The following is a 17,609-nucleotide window of genomic DNA, read 5'->3' on the forward strand; positions in this document are numbered from 1 at the left end:
AGTCACCCAGCTGAAACACACTAAAGGGAGTTTGCTCAATTACACTGAACACCATCACTCACCCACTTAAAAGCAAAACAAACTGACATTCAGTCTCCACTAAAATGTCCAAAGATCCCGGATGAGCCACCACTTATGTTATGTATAGTGTGATTTGGCCATCTGAACATGCTACCTATATAAATCCCAGCAGGAAGCATGTTTTAATAGTGTGATTGGGTCATCTGAACATGCTACCTATATAAATCCAAGCAGGAAGCATGTTTTAATAGTGTGATTGGGTCATCTGAACACCCTACCTATATAAATCCCAGCAGGAAGCATGTTTTAATAGTGTGATTGGGTCATCTGAACACGCTACCTATATAAATCCCAGCAGGAAGCATGTTTTAATAGTGTGATTGGGTCATCTGAACATGCTACCTATATAAATCCCAGCAGGAAGCATGTTTTAATAGTGTGATTGGGTCATCTGAACATGCTACCTATATAAATCCAAGCAGGAAGCATGTTTTAATAGTGTGATTGGGTCATCTGAACATGCTACCTATATAAATCCCAGCAGGAAGCATGTTTTAATAGTGTGATTGGGTCATCTGAACATGCTACCTATATAAATCCCAGCAGGAAGCATGTTTTAATAGTGTGATTGGGTCATCTGAACATGCTACCTATATAAATCCCAGCAGGAAGCATGTTTTAATAGTGTGATTGGGTCATCTGAACATGCTACCTATATAAATCCAAGCAGGAAGCATGTTTTAATAGTGTGATTTGGCCATCTGAACATGCTACCTATATAAATCCCAGCAGGAAGCATGTTTTAATAGTGTGATTGGGTCATCTGAACACCCTACCTATATAAATCCCAGCAGGAAGCATGTTTTAATAGTGTGATTTGGCCATCTGAACATGCTACCTATATAAATCCCAGCAGGAAGCATGTTTTAATAGTGTGATTGGGTCATCTGAACACCCTACCTATACAACGGAGCCATTAACCACGTAAGGTAGCATATTCTGATAAGTTAGCACGGATTGATAGACAAGACTATAGATTTACGCTACGGTAGGATGTTTTGACAGAACACCTTTTCTCGTCGCCAACATTTTTCTTTTGTTAAGCTTACTGTTATCAAGGCATGGTAAATGAACAGTAAACCTTGCCTGATGACTAATCTTCCCGTTTCCCTCTCATTGATTTATTTGGGTTGTCATGGCAGAAGTATTAAACGATGCCTTTTATTAGAACATAAGCATTTAAATGGAGTAATTGTATTTGAATTAGTTAAATATGAGTGGGCAACTCTGACCATGACAAGACTGCATTTGCTCTAAAAACTTAATAAAAAATTTAGACATATTGTTGTCATTATTTTTACTCTTCAATTTTATGTGTTTTTTCTTTAAGATGGTATCAGAAGTTGCTCCTCCACCATGAAAAAAACCATCTGCATATATTCTTTCACTACATCCACGATTCTCCTCTGTGGTCTTCCTCATTCATCCTGTTTGGAGCTTAATGTTCAACATCCTTTATCTATTAAAATTACAGAAGGAGAAGAAAGTAATCATCAGAGCAGGAATCATGATAAATGATAAATAGATTACCAGTACATACAAACATAACACTTGCATAATTTCTCTGATAACGCTGCATTGGATGGGTTTATTAACTGTGGGCTGAAATTGTACTACAGTCTGCTGGTGAGGAACTTTTTTGAGTGTTGAATAAAATGTCCTCCACAATCTGTATATGAATTGTCATTAAAACCACAGAGATTCTTACTTATAAAGGAAAGAAAAGTGGGACAAAGCCCATCAACATATAGTGTATATTTTCTGAAACATTACAAAGATGCAGGTAATTCTGGGTTCACCTGAATTACAGATTAGACTGGTGGACAAACAGAGATGTTGTGTACAACTGGTGACAGCATCAGTGACAACAAATTAATCAGCGAGGCTGGAAGCAGAATTAGGAGGCGTCAGAGTCAGCGAGGGTCAGAGATCGACGAACAAATTGCCCACCTTCATGGATAATGCATCCCCCTCAGAAGGATTCAAAATTAGGCCACGAAGAACAGTTCAGGAAACCTATTTTGTTTCGTCTGTGAAACTGTATAAATAAAATGTAAATTATGTTAAAGGCAAACACATTTGTAAGCCATAAGAAACAAACATGCTTTGCAATATACCTTCAAACATCTGTATAGATTTGATACATTATTTATTAACTGAATTTGCTAACATGTCTTACATAGTGAGTGTGTCACGGCTGCCGAGGCGAGCCGTGCGGAATAAATGAGGATCCAATCACAGGCAGTCGTGGAGAAGTGAAGGTGATTTATTGAACACAAAAAGAATGTGGACAAACAGCAAACGGGGCTCGAACTAAACTAAACTGGGAAACAACTAAACTACAGAGCACAATCCTGATTGAAAACGAGCAGAGGAGAATGACGATGAAAAGCAAGGAGAAGGCACGGTGGATACACTGAGTAATACAGATGAACCGGCAACATGCAGGAGAACACACAGGGCTTAAATACACACACACCAGTAATCAGGGGATGAGAGACAGGAGGGCAACACAGCTGGGAGAAATCAGAGCTGATGGGACAGGGGAAATGTAAACTGAACATACTCACATCAGACAGAGACCTTCACAATAAAACAGGAAACTCAGACACGGGGAACCAAACAAGACACAGATCTAAACAGACAGCTTCACAAACAGATGGGGTGACACCATAGACAGACAGAGACACAGACTCAAAGGCAGACCGAATATCACACATAGAACTCAAACAATAATAATAATAATCATCATCATAATAAACTAGAAAATGATAACTAAAAGCACTGGGTCACTGACCCAGGACCATGACAGAGTGTTTCTTTTACTGATGATATTTCAGTGATATGTATTTTTTATGACTAAATAATGCTCTATCGAACACCTGGCAATAACAGCAGGTGTGGCAATTTTGTAATTTGTTGTTTAAATTTGATATTATTGTAGGCAGTATATTTTCTTAGCCTTTGTCATACTCATGCTTAACCCTCTCAGGCTCAAATTAAGTTTTTGTTGCTAATGCACAAAAGAATACCTGCAGTGGTACTTCTGAGTAAAAAACTCATGAAATATGTATGTGGGGTGATCAGGTTGTTAGCTTTTAACTGTTGCATATCTGCAACGCCTGCCTTGAGAGGGTTAACAAAGCAATCTCAGAAACCGTACAGTAATCTTGGGTGTGTGGGGGTCACCCAGAGTCAGAATCTAGTGAGATATCAGTGTCACCTCTTACAGTTTTCCTGTAATCTGAGCTCAAATATGAGAAAATATAGAGTACAGTACAGTAAATTGGGTAAATTTTACTGTTAATTTTCTCTGAATCGTACAGTAATTTGGGCTGTGGATCACAGGGTGGAGTGGAAAAAGTGGAAAAGTGGAGATGAACCAAAACTGGGAGTGGATTGTGAAGTACAATAGTGTCAGGACCAGAGTTGGTCAAGTTACTTGAAAAAAGTAATCAGTAACTAATTACTGATTACTTCCCCCAAAAAGTAATCCTGTTACTTTACTGATTACTTATTTTCAAAAGTAATTAATTACTTAGTTACTTTTAAAAAACACGATTTACAACCTGAATAGGTGATAAAGCGATAGATCTTTCAGCCCAATTCTACTTTTTCTGCATAATTCATCATATAAAATGTAATCAAATGGAAAAGTCTCTCTTTTTAAAACTTGTTTAATTAGTTTTAATCTTTTAACTTTATGCATCAAGCAAAAATTGAATTATATGTAACATTCTCTGACTGGAAGAAATTTGTTTAATATTTAAACTTATTTTCTGCCCATTCCAGCACATAAAATAAAATATTTTTTGTGTTTACACTCACTCTTTCAAATAGATGCAAGTAAAACACAGCAGAAAATAAATAAAATCAAAGACTAGCGGTCCTTTGGCTCTATTTTCACCTGTAAAGCAGGAGTAGGGTAGGCGGAGGTTTACCCTGGTGCAGGTGTGCCGCGGTCAGTTGAAGAATCCGCGAGTTTCTCTGTGACTTTCCCATTACGTCGTAGCGCACTCGGTGCTTGCTTGGAAGTTTAGGGGGTTTTTTCGCCGTAAAAAGAAGTTTTCTTCCCACGCACAACGGACACTAATGTTTTTGTCACTTTTTATGGAATCAAACTTAAAGTAAGGTCAGTACTTCCACGCTTTAAACGCTGCACGCTCATATTCTCTCCCGCACTCGATATATTATCCATTGTTGATCTGCACACAGCTGTTGTCACGGACGTTGCACTTGCTTACGTCACTGTCATGAGACATTCTCGCAAAAAAATCACTGTTTTAGTAACGCAGCGTTCCTACGGGAAAGTAACGGTAATCTAATTATCGTTTTTGCAATAGTAATCCCTTACTTTACTTGTTACTTGAAAAAAGTAATCGGATTACAAGTAACGCGTTACTGCCCATCTCTGGTCAGGACACAAAAGACTGCATTTCTAAGCCAGTCGGCACCCGTACCGTAATATGCATAAGAATAGTGCAACAACATTTTAGGTGCGGCTGGCTTGACTGTGTGGTCGTAAGTGAGGGCTCACTTGACCGCGGTCAAATATGGTGCTGGAGAAACAAACTACAGAGAACTTTGTAAAGAGAGTATTGAGTGCTTTGGCGATGTAAATGGACTGGTTCTTATATAGTACTCAAAGCACTTTAAAGAACTTGCCTCATTCAGGTGTACGCAAGCACTTTTCTCTGTAAGCACTTGTAGCAGTCCCTCGGACCAAGGAAGAAATAGAGAGAGCCTCGACGGGTGCAGTAATTTTTATTTTGAGATTCATTCAGAATCTAACAGTGCTGAGGTGCACCAATGCACCGTGAAAACTAAACAGAAACACAAAATACATTTTCTTAGACGCTTATTACAAATATGAACTCAAATAATGCAGAAAATACAACAAAATATCAGTTAAGCAAACAAATACAACTTAAAACATGTACCTCGCTCCGCATTCCAAGGGCTGCAAATTGTTAATTTTGCTAGAGTCCGGTATCACGCTGCTTCACGCTTCATTGAGAGCTGCCTACTGGGACATGTGCGCCACAAAAACCGGTCTGAGCTGGAAGTGCAGCTTGCCGCTAACTAAACAACAGAGCCCTCTACTGGACACTACGCGTAGCTGTTCAGGCTTAGATCAATAAACAAAACTGGACATTTACACTCCCACCAAATCATGTATAACAAACAACATTCTTTACATGATTTCCAGCTTTAACATATGGACATTACTACAAGAACGAACACAATTTCAAATACATCATCAATAAACTTTCGCAAAATACGCCTGATGTGAAAGTATTGATTGAAACATCAATTAGTTATTTTCTAATAGAACTACAAGCTTTTGAACAGGTCGCTCAACTACGTGAGGTTTGTGTGCTGTTCTCTGCTTCTTTATTAAGCCTCGATCGCCAACTTGAAGCTTGACTCTGCGGACCAAACCGTCATCTTCTTCTGGTGCTTCAACCACTCGAGCCAGTTGCCACTGATTTCTGGGAAGCATGTCTTCTTTGATAATGACTATGTCATTGACTTTAAGATTTCGACGTGGTACGTGCCATTTCTGTCTCATAGATATGTTCAGAAGGTACTCTCTTTTCCATCTACTCCAAAACTGCTCAGTGAGATACTGGACTCTGCGCCAACGTTTCGTTCCTTTGGAAGTTCAGACATGCGTTGTTCTTCTGGTGAACGTCTTAGTTTTCGACATTGAACACATTTACTTATTACTTTTGCAACTTCCTTGCTCCCACCAATCACCCAAAATCCGTTCGATCTGATTTCCATGAGAGTTTGGCTTCTACCTTGATGACAAATCTGTGCATGAAAATGAGCAATGATCAACCTTGTAATGTGATGGTCTTTCGGGAGGATGATGGGGTGCTTAAGTCCCTGACAGAGTGTTGACTTCTTCAGTCTTCCTCCAACACGGAGAAGTCCTTGATCTAGTACTGGATCTACTCTAAACAGAGGACTTGAACTCGGAAGGTTATCTCCCACCTTCAACACTTCCATCTCTTGAGAAAAGGCCTGCTGCTGAAGGAGCTTTATTATTGTGTCAGCAGCTGTTCTCCGTTCATCTACTGTTACAAAGTTTCCATACTGGGCTTTGCTGGATCTCAATCCTTTTATCCTTGCAACCACTTTAAGGAGCATTGACCAGCTTGAAAACCTTGACAAACGGCTGAGGATATTGTCTTGTTCACTTGTTTGAGTTGTGAGAGCTTTGACTGCTTTGACTTCTGGATCCCCTACTAACAACACAGCTGAGGGGCTGGGTGCATATGACATGTCATGTTCCCACAGAAACTTTGGACCAGACAACCAACATGTTGACATGATTTCTGATGCACTGAGCCCTCTAGAGGCGTAATCTGCAGGATTCTGAGCTGTGTCAATGTAGTGCCACTGTCTGGGATCTGTAGTTTGCCTAATTAACTGAACACGGTTGGCAACAAAGACGTGGAACCGTCGTGCCTCGTTGTTAATATAGGCTAAGACTACTTGGGAGTCAGTCCAAAAGAACTCTTCATTAATGCACATCTGAAGCTCTGCTTTTAGCATGCTGCTCATTCTGGCTGATGTGACTGCGGCTGAGAGTTCTAATCGTGGGATACTTGTCACCTTGGTAGGTGCGACTCTTGCCTTAGCCATAACAAGACTACAGTGGACCTTCTCGTTGCTGAGGTACCTAATATAGGAGCATGCACCATATCCTAAATCACTAGCATCACAAAAGTGGTGCAGTTCCACCTTTACAATGTCTGTTAGTTCTGGTGGGTGGTAACATCTAGGCACTGCAACCGATTTTAGTCTTTCCAACCCATCTTTCCAGTCCTCCCACCGTGAGCGTAAGTTGTCAGGAAGGGGGTCATCCCATTCAATGCCTCTGCGACACAGTTCCTGTAGGATACCTTTGCCTCTTAAGGTGAAGGGAGCTACGAACCCTAGTGGGTCGTACAGGGATGAGATCACTGACAGTATGCTCCGGCGAGTAGGAGGTTGGTCCTTAGTGTTTATTTTGAAACTGAAAGTGTCATTTTTGATTGACCACTGGATGCCGAGCACATGGCCTTCAGCTGTTGTGTCAGGTTTGAAATCGAGCGGTTCTGTGGTGTCTGCTCTGTCTGAGGGTTCCAGCTGGGAAAGCGCATCACTTTGGTTTGAGTTGAACTTGTGCAGATGTAGACCGCCAAGTCTACAAAGTGCTTGTGTTTCGGTGATGAGCTCTTGTGCCTCTTTAACTGATGGGACACTAGTTAGACCATCGTCTACATAAAAGTTCTGTTCAACAAACTCTGAGGCCTTAGGATAGTCTGCTCTGTACTGTTGTGCCAAATATTTCAGGCCGAAATTAGCACATCCAGGGGATGAACTGGCACCGAATAGATGTACAGCCATTCTGTATTCTCTGGGTTCTTTGTCTAATTGTCCATCCTGCCACCACAGAAATCTCAGATAGTTGCGCATGTCTGGACAAACAGAGAACTGGTGGAACATTCTCTCGATATCACAGATTATGGCTACATTTTCCTTTCTGAAACGACAGAGTACCCCCACCAATGAGTTGATCATATCTGGACCTGTGAGAAGAGTGTCGTTTAATGAGACACCGAGAAATTTTGCTGAACAGTCAAAGACAACTCTTAGCTTGGCTGTTTTTTTCGGGTGATATACCCCATGGTGTGGGATGTACCATGCAGTCTTGCCTTCAGACAAAGGAGGTGCTAATTCTGCATCACCACTGCTGATAATGTCTCTCATAAAGGAACAGTAATGTTCATGATACTGTTTATCAGCCTTTAGCTTTTTCTTCAGGTGTTGCAGTCGGACTGTGGCTAGCTTCTTATTGTTGGGAAGCGCTGGTGGATCATTGCCCTTGAAGGGAAGCGGCATCTCATAGTGCCCATCTGATCTTTGTTTTATTGTATCACTGAGGATTTGTATGAAGCGAACATCATCCTGTGATACATACTTATCCTCATAGTTTCTCTCATTAAAGTCAGTCTCTAGGACTTTGAGTACTTCTGTGGCTGATGGTATGGGCATTTCTTTGACTGTGATCCTGTGCACATAACTCTGGTTACCTTCTCTGTCTAGGTGAGGATTACCAGAACCAATAATACTCCATCCTAGTAGGGTTCTTTGTGCGAAAGGTTCGTTTATTTTGCCTGTGACGATCTCTAGGGGGGCTAGTGCTGATGGGCAGTCATAACCAATCAATAGACCTACTTCACAGTTCTGCAATGGCTGTAACTTGTTAGCTAAGCCTTCAAGGTGTGGCCACTGAAGTGCCGTTTCCTTGGTAGGGATATGAGACTTGTCAACTGGGATAAAGTCACGAGAGTAGGCTTGTTCTATTTGGACACGAGTCTCAGAATCGAACCCACGCACCTGTAAGTTGTTGGCAAGTTTACTTGCAATGACTGTGTCGACGGAAGTCATGGTGCTAAGCTTTAACTGCACTGGTTGGGCGTCTACATTTAGTTCTGAGGCCAAATCCTCTAAAATAAAGGATGAGTCACTCTGGGTGTCAAGCAGGGCATATGTAAGTATTTCTTTCTCAGGCTCAGATGCAACTGACACAAATACTGGTACTATGCTGGATGTGGAAGATGGTTTCCTTGTTAGTACATGAGTCATAACATTATGCACTTCCTTGTTTGCACCTTCATCTGGGGATTTAGAATCCTCAGTTTTCCTTTCTTTAGGTTCATTCACTCTTTCTGTGTGTAGACAGGTGGGGTGACGCCGACCACACTTACTACAGGAGTGACGTCCTCTGCATTCTTTGGTTACATGACCCCTTCTCAAACACCCAAAGCAGAGACGATTTTCTTGAATGAAAACTTTCTTGTCATCACTAGTTTTCACTGCAAAAGCAGGACACTTAGCTATGCCGTGCGATTCTTCTTTGCAAAACAAACATGGGGGTTTAGGTCTAGAAGTAGATACTGGGATTGGTGGAGACTTTGGTTGGATGGTAGTACTGAGTGCCTTTGCTCTTTTAACGTGCCGCTCTTCTGATGCCCTTTCGTTTATTAGGAATGGTGAGGCAACAGGATTGCAAACTACTTTAGCTTCATTTTGTATGAACTTTGTAAAGCGAGCGAAGTTGGGGTAGTCTTGGCTTTTGTCTAGCTCCCCCACCACAATGCGGCTCCATCTCTGCACTATCCACTCAGGCAGTTTTCTTAGAAGCTTGTGATTTTCCTCACAATCATTAAGGATCTCTAGGCCTTTGACTTGAGGGATAGCCTCTGCACAGCTTTGGAGAAAATCTGCAAACTCCCTCAGTGCTTTAGGATCATTGGCAGCTATTTTAGGCCATTTTGTGAGTTTAGCCCTAAAGGCTCTTTGAATAACAAATGGGCTGCCATACCTTTCCTCTAAAACGCTCCAAATGCCTGCGTATGCCTGCTCACTGTTGCGGAAGAAATATCCCTCTACTGCCTTTCGTGCTTCACCTGCAAGATAGCTCTTTAGATACAACATTTTCTCACTCACAGGTAAAGGTTTGTCACCAATTAGTGCCATAAAGGATACCTTCCAATCCATAAACTTTAGGGGGTCGCCACTAAAGATGGTGGGCTCAGGTACAGGAAGACTGTTTAGGGTAAGAGAGCTGGCGAGGGCTTGAACTAAGCTAAGTTCTTCACGTTCTGGAGTAGTATTGTGAGGTCTAAATGTTGGTGCTTGTGGATTTAAAGAGAGCCGTGGTGCGATGTTGGGGAGATTTGCGGAATTTTCTAAGTTGTAGCAGGACACTTGATCATGGCTTTCAATGTCATTTTGAGCGCTAAGGGCTCTTACTCGTGCAGCTGCTACTTTCACTTCGCTGTCTGCCTTTAACTGTTGAAGTTTAGTCTTTTCCTCCTCCAACTTTGCCTTTGTTTCCACTTCCTTTATTTTCCACTCATTTTCCATTTGGCTGATCTTGGTTTCCTGTGCCAATATTTCTTGTGTGGCCTTTGCTTGTTCCACTTTGGCTGCAAGTTCAGCTTCTGCTTCCACCTCACGACTGCCAGTAGAATCTGCCTTTGAGCGTGCAACTGAACCCTCTGGGAACGACGTTTCAGTTTTTGTATCACCAAACACAGAACCATAGTCCCTTTTGTTTAACATCACTCGTACTCTTTCCTTTTCAAGGCGATCGTTAAAGAGCTGATCGATATTTTCCTGTCGTTTAGCAACAACTTCACAAATGTCAGTTGTAAGCACTGCACAAGCATCCATTCGCTTAACAATGTCGGGCGTCATGGATTGGCTGCGGCGAATGGGTTCATAATGCTGTTGTACTACAGCGTGCTTGTCTCTTATGTCATGACTGGCATTGTTTAGCTCTTCAGGTGAGCAGAAAGTTTTCAGCTTTGTTCTGATTTCTTTAGCTGCCTTCTTCCAAGTGTCATAAGCTTTGTTAAATGCCTTCTCATTTTTCTTTGCCTCATATTCCTGCATTTCTTTACCCTTTTCAGTTAAATGCCTTTCACGATTGCTGGATCTTACTCCTTGTTGCTCTGAGTCGTCGGCTTCTTCAGCAGCGTTCAACATTTTGTTAGTGTAATGTGTATGTTGCTCTATGCGATAACGTCTGGACTTAAACTTACGTGAGTGTTACTTTTGGAAACAATGCTCACATCAGACGTTTACATCACATAAATAAACAGATTAGCATCCACATATTAGACAAAATGTAACTGTAAATACCGCTGATATACGTTACTTTCAAGAAGAATAAACCCATACAATTTAAAGATTGTAATTACTCAGTGCAATGCAGTATACCTTTAAGGCTGTAACCACAAAAATATTTAAGGCAAGTAATTCTGAATTAGAGTGCAGAGTCCTGTTATCAGCAAAGTCCTTAATGGGCATAATACCTGCACCTTCGTAAAGTGACCATCAGAGTTCAAAGGGGAGGTAGGCAACGAAGCAAAGATGATCTTGACTGGTGTAGAAATCTCTCACAGCTGACACATGGACCCAGCTCGTGGCACGGGCTGCACTCATCTAGCATGGGAGCTAGCAAGTAGCCTTCACTCAGCGATCGAGTTTTCACTGTAGCAGTCCCTCGGACCAAGGAAGAAATAGAGAGAGCCTCGACGGGTGCAGTAATTTTTATTTTGAGATTCATTCAGAATCTAACAGTGCTGAGGTGCACCAATGCACCGTGAAAACTAAACAGAAACACAAAATACATTTTCTTAGACGCTTATTACAAATATGAACTCAAATAATGCAGAAAATACAACAAAATATCAGTTAAGCAAACAAATACAACTTAAAACATGTACCTCGCTCCGCATTCCAAGGGCTGCAAATTGTTAATTTTGCTAGAGTCCGGTATCACGCTGCTTCACGCTTCATTGAGAGCTGCCTACTGGGACATGTGCGCCACAAAAACCGGTCTGAGCTGGAAGTGCAGCTTGCCGCTAACTAAACAACAGAGCCCTCTACTGGACACTACGCGTAGCTGTTCAGGCTTAGATCAATAAACAAAACTGGACATTTACAGCACTTTCTGTGTAATGTTCACACACATTCGGAGAGCAACTCTGGGTTGGTATCTTGCCCAGGGATATTTGGCATGCAGACGGGGATTGAAGCACCTTCCTCTACTACCTGAGCAAAGCCACCCCATGTTCGTCTGTGCACAGATTTCTTTCAATACAGTATTATCACAATTGTGCAAAAATACAGGCATGAAAGCTTAAAGTGCGCGATCACAATAAAGGTGACGCTCAGAGACTGACTGAGTGATCTGAGAACTCATCAGCCCTCATCACTGCCTTCCCTTACTTGCTGCTATGGGTGCAGGAATAACATAGTTATGCAGTTATCTGGGACTCTCCACCATTTGACCTTAGAACTGAAGAAGCTTCTCGGATGAGAGGTGAAACGTCTTCAAGTAACTTAAAGAAGTCCAGACGCTTTTCTTTACAAGCTCCTTTGACCAGTTATGCAGTTACTTTCTCAGTCTGCTAGAGCCTCCACTTGAACGCAAGAACCTTCATTTATCTTCTCAAACGGAATTCAAAATGTTTTTTACAAATTGAAGGATTAAGATATAAATCGCAGAAGCATCGATCCACACATTCAAAGAAGAACAACCCAACAAACTCTTCATAAAACTCCAAGAGATATGAAAATCTTTATTTCTGTCTATTCTGTGTTGTTAATAACATCACATCTTCACATAGTAGCAAAAACATATTAAACAAACATTAATCTCAACATGCATACTGTACTTCAAGTTTCTCTCATGGAAAGGCCAGTGTTACTTTTATAGTATCCTTTCCATAAATATCATAAATATCTTTACCCATGTAGTGGAATTATTTTATTTTTTCATTTTAGTTAACAAGTATAATGTGACCACATTCACTTTTTATCAGGACAAGCTACACCACCACGGTGGTTAGCATACAATAACACTGCCTTGTTCTCAAAGCTTCTTGCTAACTGTACTTTTTTCTGAGATGTTCTCTTTAAGTAAGGATACTGAAAGTGTAAGCAGTGTATACGGTCACATCACGTGCTTAAGGTTGTGTTAGCACTGATAATTCCTTCACAGTTCTTTAAAGATGCTGAAGTCATCATATCAGCTGTAAATGCAGTGCTGCTGCTGTCCTTACGCTATACTTTCAAGCATCACACTTTCTTACTGACCAGTTTATTTCCACTTTTTATGCTCTAGTATGGTGTGACTGAATGAAGTCAGCAAACCAAATTCTGTCCATCTGAGGATGAGAAGAAACTTGCATGAAATGGGAAGCATGAGATGAAGATGGCTCCTATGCTTTAGACGTGGCACTGTTTCTGCCATTGTAAGTACGCTAATGCTTGAAAGATCCATTAAAAGTCTGACACTTCACTCTTCAGCTGGAGCGTCCATCAAGTTTTACATTCCAGGTTTCCTCGTTGGGATTACGACTCAGACGATGATGTGAAAAATTAGTTATTACATTAAACCCATAAAATCAACACTGGCAAAAAAGCCGTGCACTTCACAGAGCAGCTTTCTATGGCCGAGCAGCTCCTGCAGGTGTAAGGTGTAGGTGTCACAGCACTCTGGTCCAAAGAGGTTATGTGCAGCATGCAGACAGAAAATGGCTTTACAGAATATGACTGAATGTTGAGGCACCAAAACACACTCAGTCTGCCCCTCAGTCTGATCAAGAAGAAAACCTGACTGAGCGCTTCATAACATCAGTACGATGATGTCCCAGAGGCCATGTTCAGGTTATTCTCCCGTCCACACTGAGCGGGCGGATCAGTGGAGTCTGCATTAGCTTTAACAGAAAGGTCTGATTTAAGCAGGTAAGCTGAATAGACAAGAAAAGCTAGAAAGCTTTATTAACTACACAGCAAATTCTGGTCTTTGGAATAAACTCTCAGGGAGTTCAGATTAACTACATTTGAGTGTACATGCGTGACCATCGAATGAACTCTAGTGCAGAGTTAGAGTAACTCTTTTCCGGGAGTTGATTTTTCAACTCTTTATAGGAGTTAAAACTAAACTCTCACGGAGTGAAATTTGTACTACCATATAGAGTAAAATTTAACTCATAACTAGAGTTAAGTTTGATATTAACTCTTTTGTAGTGTTACTCATCAATTGAAAAAAGTTTTAGGTTTTTTGGTGCAAATTACTACAAAAACACAATAGTGATTATTATGAATGTATGGATTTTATTTATCAAAAATAACATATTCAAATATGAATGCTGCATGGATTAACATACATTCTGTGTAACAGTACTGTAATAGCATAATATCCACCATTATTGGCAGCTAAACAGTTGAGGTCAGAAAGGCCTAACATTGTGCGAAAAGAAAAAAAAAACAGAATTAAAGGAAAAAAATGACTACAGAATAAGCACTTCTTGTAATGCAGTGTTAACGTGAGGAAGACTCTGTAAAGTCTCCATCAAGCCAACAAATTAAGTAATGCAACTCTCTCACAGAACATAAAATTGTGAATCACACCCATATGACATTTGGGCATCAAAACATTTGAAATGTCTTACTTTCTCCCTTTCTAGGACCAGTATCTTCTTAAAAATGGTTTCATTTACCTGAAAAGCAGGACACTGATCATGGAAACACGTTTCATGGTTAACATGCATAACAAAAACAGAGAGAGAGCGAGAGCAAGTCTTATTACACACTACAGTTGCAGAGCAAACTACATGAAATACTATATTAAATTATTTTTCTCTAATCTGTTTTATCTTCGTGTTTAAGCTTTTTCAAGTAATGGCAACTAAAGAGTCAAGTATAAGTCAATTAAGTACTGTATCTACATTTCTTTCATGTATGCTGTCCAATAGAGGCTGAACCATTTGAAGTCCGGCATCACTTGTGTCACTGCTCTGACTGCTGGTGGTTGAGACAGACAATGTATCTGTTAGACTTGGAGAGGAGGGCTCTTCCACATGTTGCTTCAGGACAGTCAAATCTGAGGGTGACAAATAAAAATATTAGAATACAAGGTATATACAATCAAAAACACAACACAACAAAGATACCATTTATGCACACAGGGCCAGTAAATTGCACGGTTTGATTAAATTATACTTTCTCCCAGGAGAACAGATGGTTATTTTGTATTTTATTATGGTAATATACAATTTACATACCACAAGGTGTGAGTGTCACATAGTGTGTTAGGTCTGAGCAGTCACGCAGCTTCTTGGATGATTGTGTTTCCAGGATGTCTGAAATGCATGTGATAAATCCAACTTACTGTTGAGCCATGAAAACAGCATTTTGTGATTGTTACCACAGGATATTAGACAAATTAAAAATGTTTATTTAAGAGTAACTGTACAAATCAAATCCTTCAAAATCTATCAGAGCATATATTTACTTACCTTCAGCTGTATAGATGACAAAACACACCTCTTTGACTGCTGCAAGTTCAGGAAAGATATCCTCATCCACCTCTATACCCTGCTCATCCGTGACTTTCAGTGCTGCATTTTCTGGTATGAGAAACTTCTGCTGCACTGAAGTAAAATCATCACTTAGTTAATAACAACATTATCATTTCTTCTTTAATGACTTAGTACAAACCATAACTTACCTGCTCTCACAAAATCTGTGAAGCTGACTTCTTCCAATTTTGCATATTTCTTTGTCTCTCTGTGTTTTACTTTTATCAACATCTTGGCCACCTACGGAAAAAAATACCTTTACTACTATGAAACACAACACAAGAAGAAGAGGTTGTTTATGGTAACTCTATGTAAACTGTGTATAACTTAATCAACGAACACTGTCTTACATTGAGTTAGCCTGTCCACACTAAATATTGCTTAAAATCTATTTAGCTAGGCTGGTTTAGCAGACAATGTGACTGCATGTTTGCTGTGTCCTTGTCTTTACAGTTCTGGAGACAGGGTTGTGTGCATGTCTCAGTGTGCAGCAGGACTAACTAACTGATGTTAATGGTACCTCAACATCTCATCAGTGCAGGCTGCACCTCTCTTTGGTTAAATACGGCCATTACCATGAGTCTAAACAGAATATTACTGTAGTTAGCTAACGTTAAATTAAACGTTGGTGTTAAAATTAAGAAATAGAAATAAACGGTTTCATTGACAACGTGAAATGTGTATCTTAAAATACAGTAAGATAAGTAAGTTAGCTAACTTTTGACTAGCATTAGCCTAGCTGCTATCTCCAAATCAGCATAACATACAGAAAACACATGTAGTGCTAGTTAGTTAACTTTATATTTTACTTGTGCATCCATGTAACTGAATATATATATATAAATAACATCACTACACTCACAGAAAATTCCAAAGTAAATAAAGTATTTTTACCTCCTACATGTCGGAGTCCAAGAAAGAAACACAGATAGGCGCTGTAACGGTCGACAGACAAACAACACCAGCAATGTGTTGAATTAGACTCCTTAGCACCCAGTGAATGAACACCTAAATATTACACCGCTTTAGAGTACTCCCCAACACTGACTGTAGTATAAGGTGAAAAATAAACTCCCGGAATGTAACTCTTGCGCACTTTTATGCCTAACTCCAGAATATTTAACTCCAGTGATTTGCTGTGTATAACCCCAGCGAGGACCTTGACAGGTGTCTTGTGTACAGGTGAAGGCTGGACAGTCAGCAGGATACCTTCCTAACATTTGTCATTCCCAGCATTGAACCGTTTCCTGGCACAGCCTCAGTGAAACAGAGCATCGTTTCCACCCCACAGTTACAGACAGGCTGTGCTTTTCTTTGGTAACACCGTCGAATGAGCCCCGTGTCCTCTCTCAGTAGCTGCTTTCGTGTCCTGTCAGGATGTACAGGCTGCTCAGTGCTGACGGGTCATCAGTCGGTGTGCTCTGAAGGATGATGGCTCTGCACATTGTCAGCAAATGAGAAGGAGATGAGTTGTAAAGGAGAACCAGAGAAAGGCAGTACTAACCTAAAGCCAGTGCCTCCACCTGCTTCTACTCCTCCCACCTCTAGTACTAACACTACTCTACTGATACTACAACCACTGTAGTTTGACTTTAATGCTACACACTGGTACAGTACTGGTACACTTACTGGAGTTTTACTCCTGTTCCTGCTCATCACCACGCCTACTACTTTTTTAAACTTTATGATAAGTGTGAACATTTACACACCAGCATACAAACAAGTTTAAAGTAGAAAAAAGGAAGCAAAGAGCTGAGAAATACATAAAACATAACACAGAAGAAAAAGAAACCTTTGCAGGGATTCCTTCTACACCCAGTTTGAGTAAAAACTAACTGAAACACAAGGAAAGAAGATAAGATCAACTAAATAAGGGTTGTATAATAATACTTAGTACTGGCAGCCACCAGCGCTAAGCCTCAGCCTCCCAGTAGACACACCTATGGTACCGATTTAAAATCCTACATGTCTTTGTTCTCAGGTTATCACGTTCACAAACTTTGGTGTCCACGCTATTTGCCTGCCAGGCTGACAATGATTTAGATCACAGAAACATTTTTAAGCTGTTATTCCTGGTTTCACAGTGGAAAACTCCGGGTAACGTCCATTATCTTTGCTCCTGTATAAGACTTTCCTGAATGCTGAGGTTTGGTCTTCCACATGAAATTCAGTACTTTTGTTTCAGTTTCATTAATGATGCATTGATTTTGGACATCGATGTAATACATATGTGATACACGACAGTCTTTGAGTCCGTCCTTCTCATATATAATCCCACTGTTTTTGCACTTCAGATGATTCCAGTAATGACTGATTTAAAAAAGAAAAGTGAAATATTTCTAATGAACTCACCACGATTCTTATTACAAACTTCATTAAGAGCTGCTGGATCAACAGGGGTGTCCTGGATTTGTTAGTAATATAATATAGTAATATATTATTATTAGTTTTAATTATTTAGTCAAAAATCAATTCCAGACTGCTCTGAGTAACATGCTGCAGCGAGAGTCCTGACAGGGACTAGAAACAGAACATTTATTGGCTCCCTGTTTTATCCAGAATAAAAGATTCAAAATCCTCACATAAAAG

At 40.3% G+C, this 17,609-nt stretch overlaps 1 protein-coding gene across 1 annotated transcript in view; it reads right to left on the reverse strand.

Moving 5' to 3' along the window:
- LOC146676629 (uncharacterized) overlaps positions 1-17,609 on the reverse strand; it is a 456,001-nt gene that overhangs the window by 277,785 nt on the left and 160,607 nt on the right. The gene's annotated exons all lie outside the window — the stretch shown is intronic.

This window comes from Rhamphochromis longiceps, linkage group LG3 (assembly GCF_057381845.1).
Source record: "Rhamphochromis longiceps isolate RC_006_pf linkage group LG3, R_longiceps_female_GT1.1, whole genome shotgun sequence".
Taxonomy (NCBI): Eukaryota; Metazoa; Chordata; class Actinopteri; order Cichliformes; family Cichlidae; genus Rhamphochromis; species Rhamphochromis longiceps.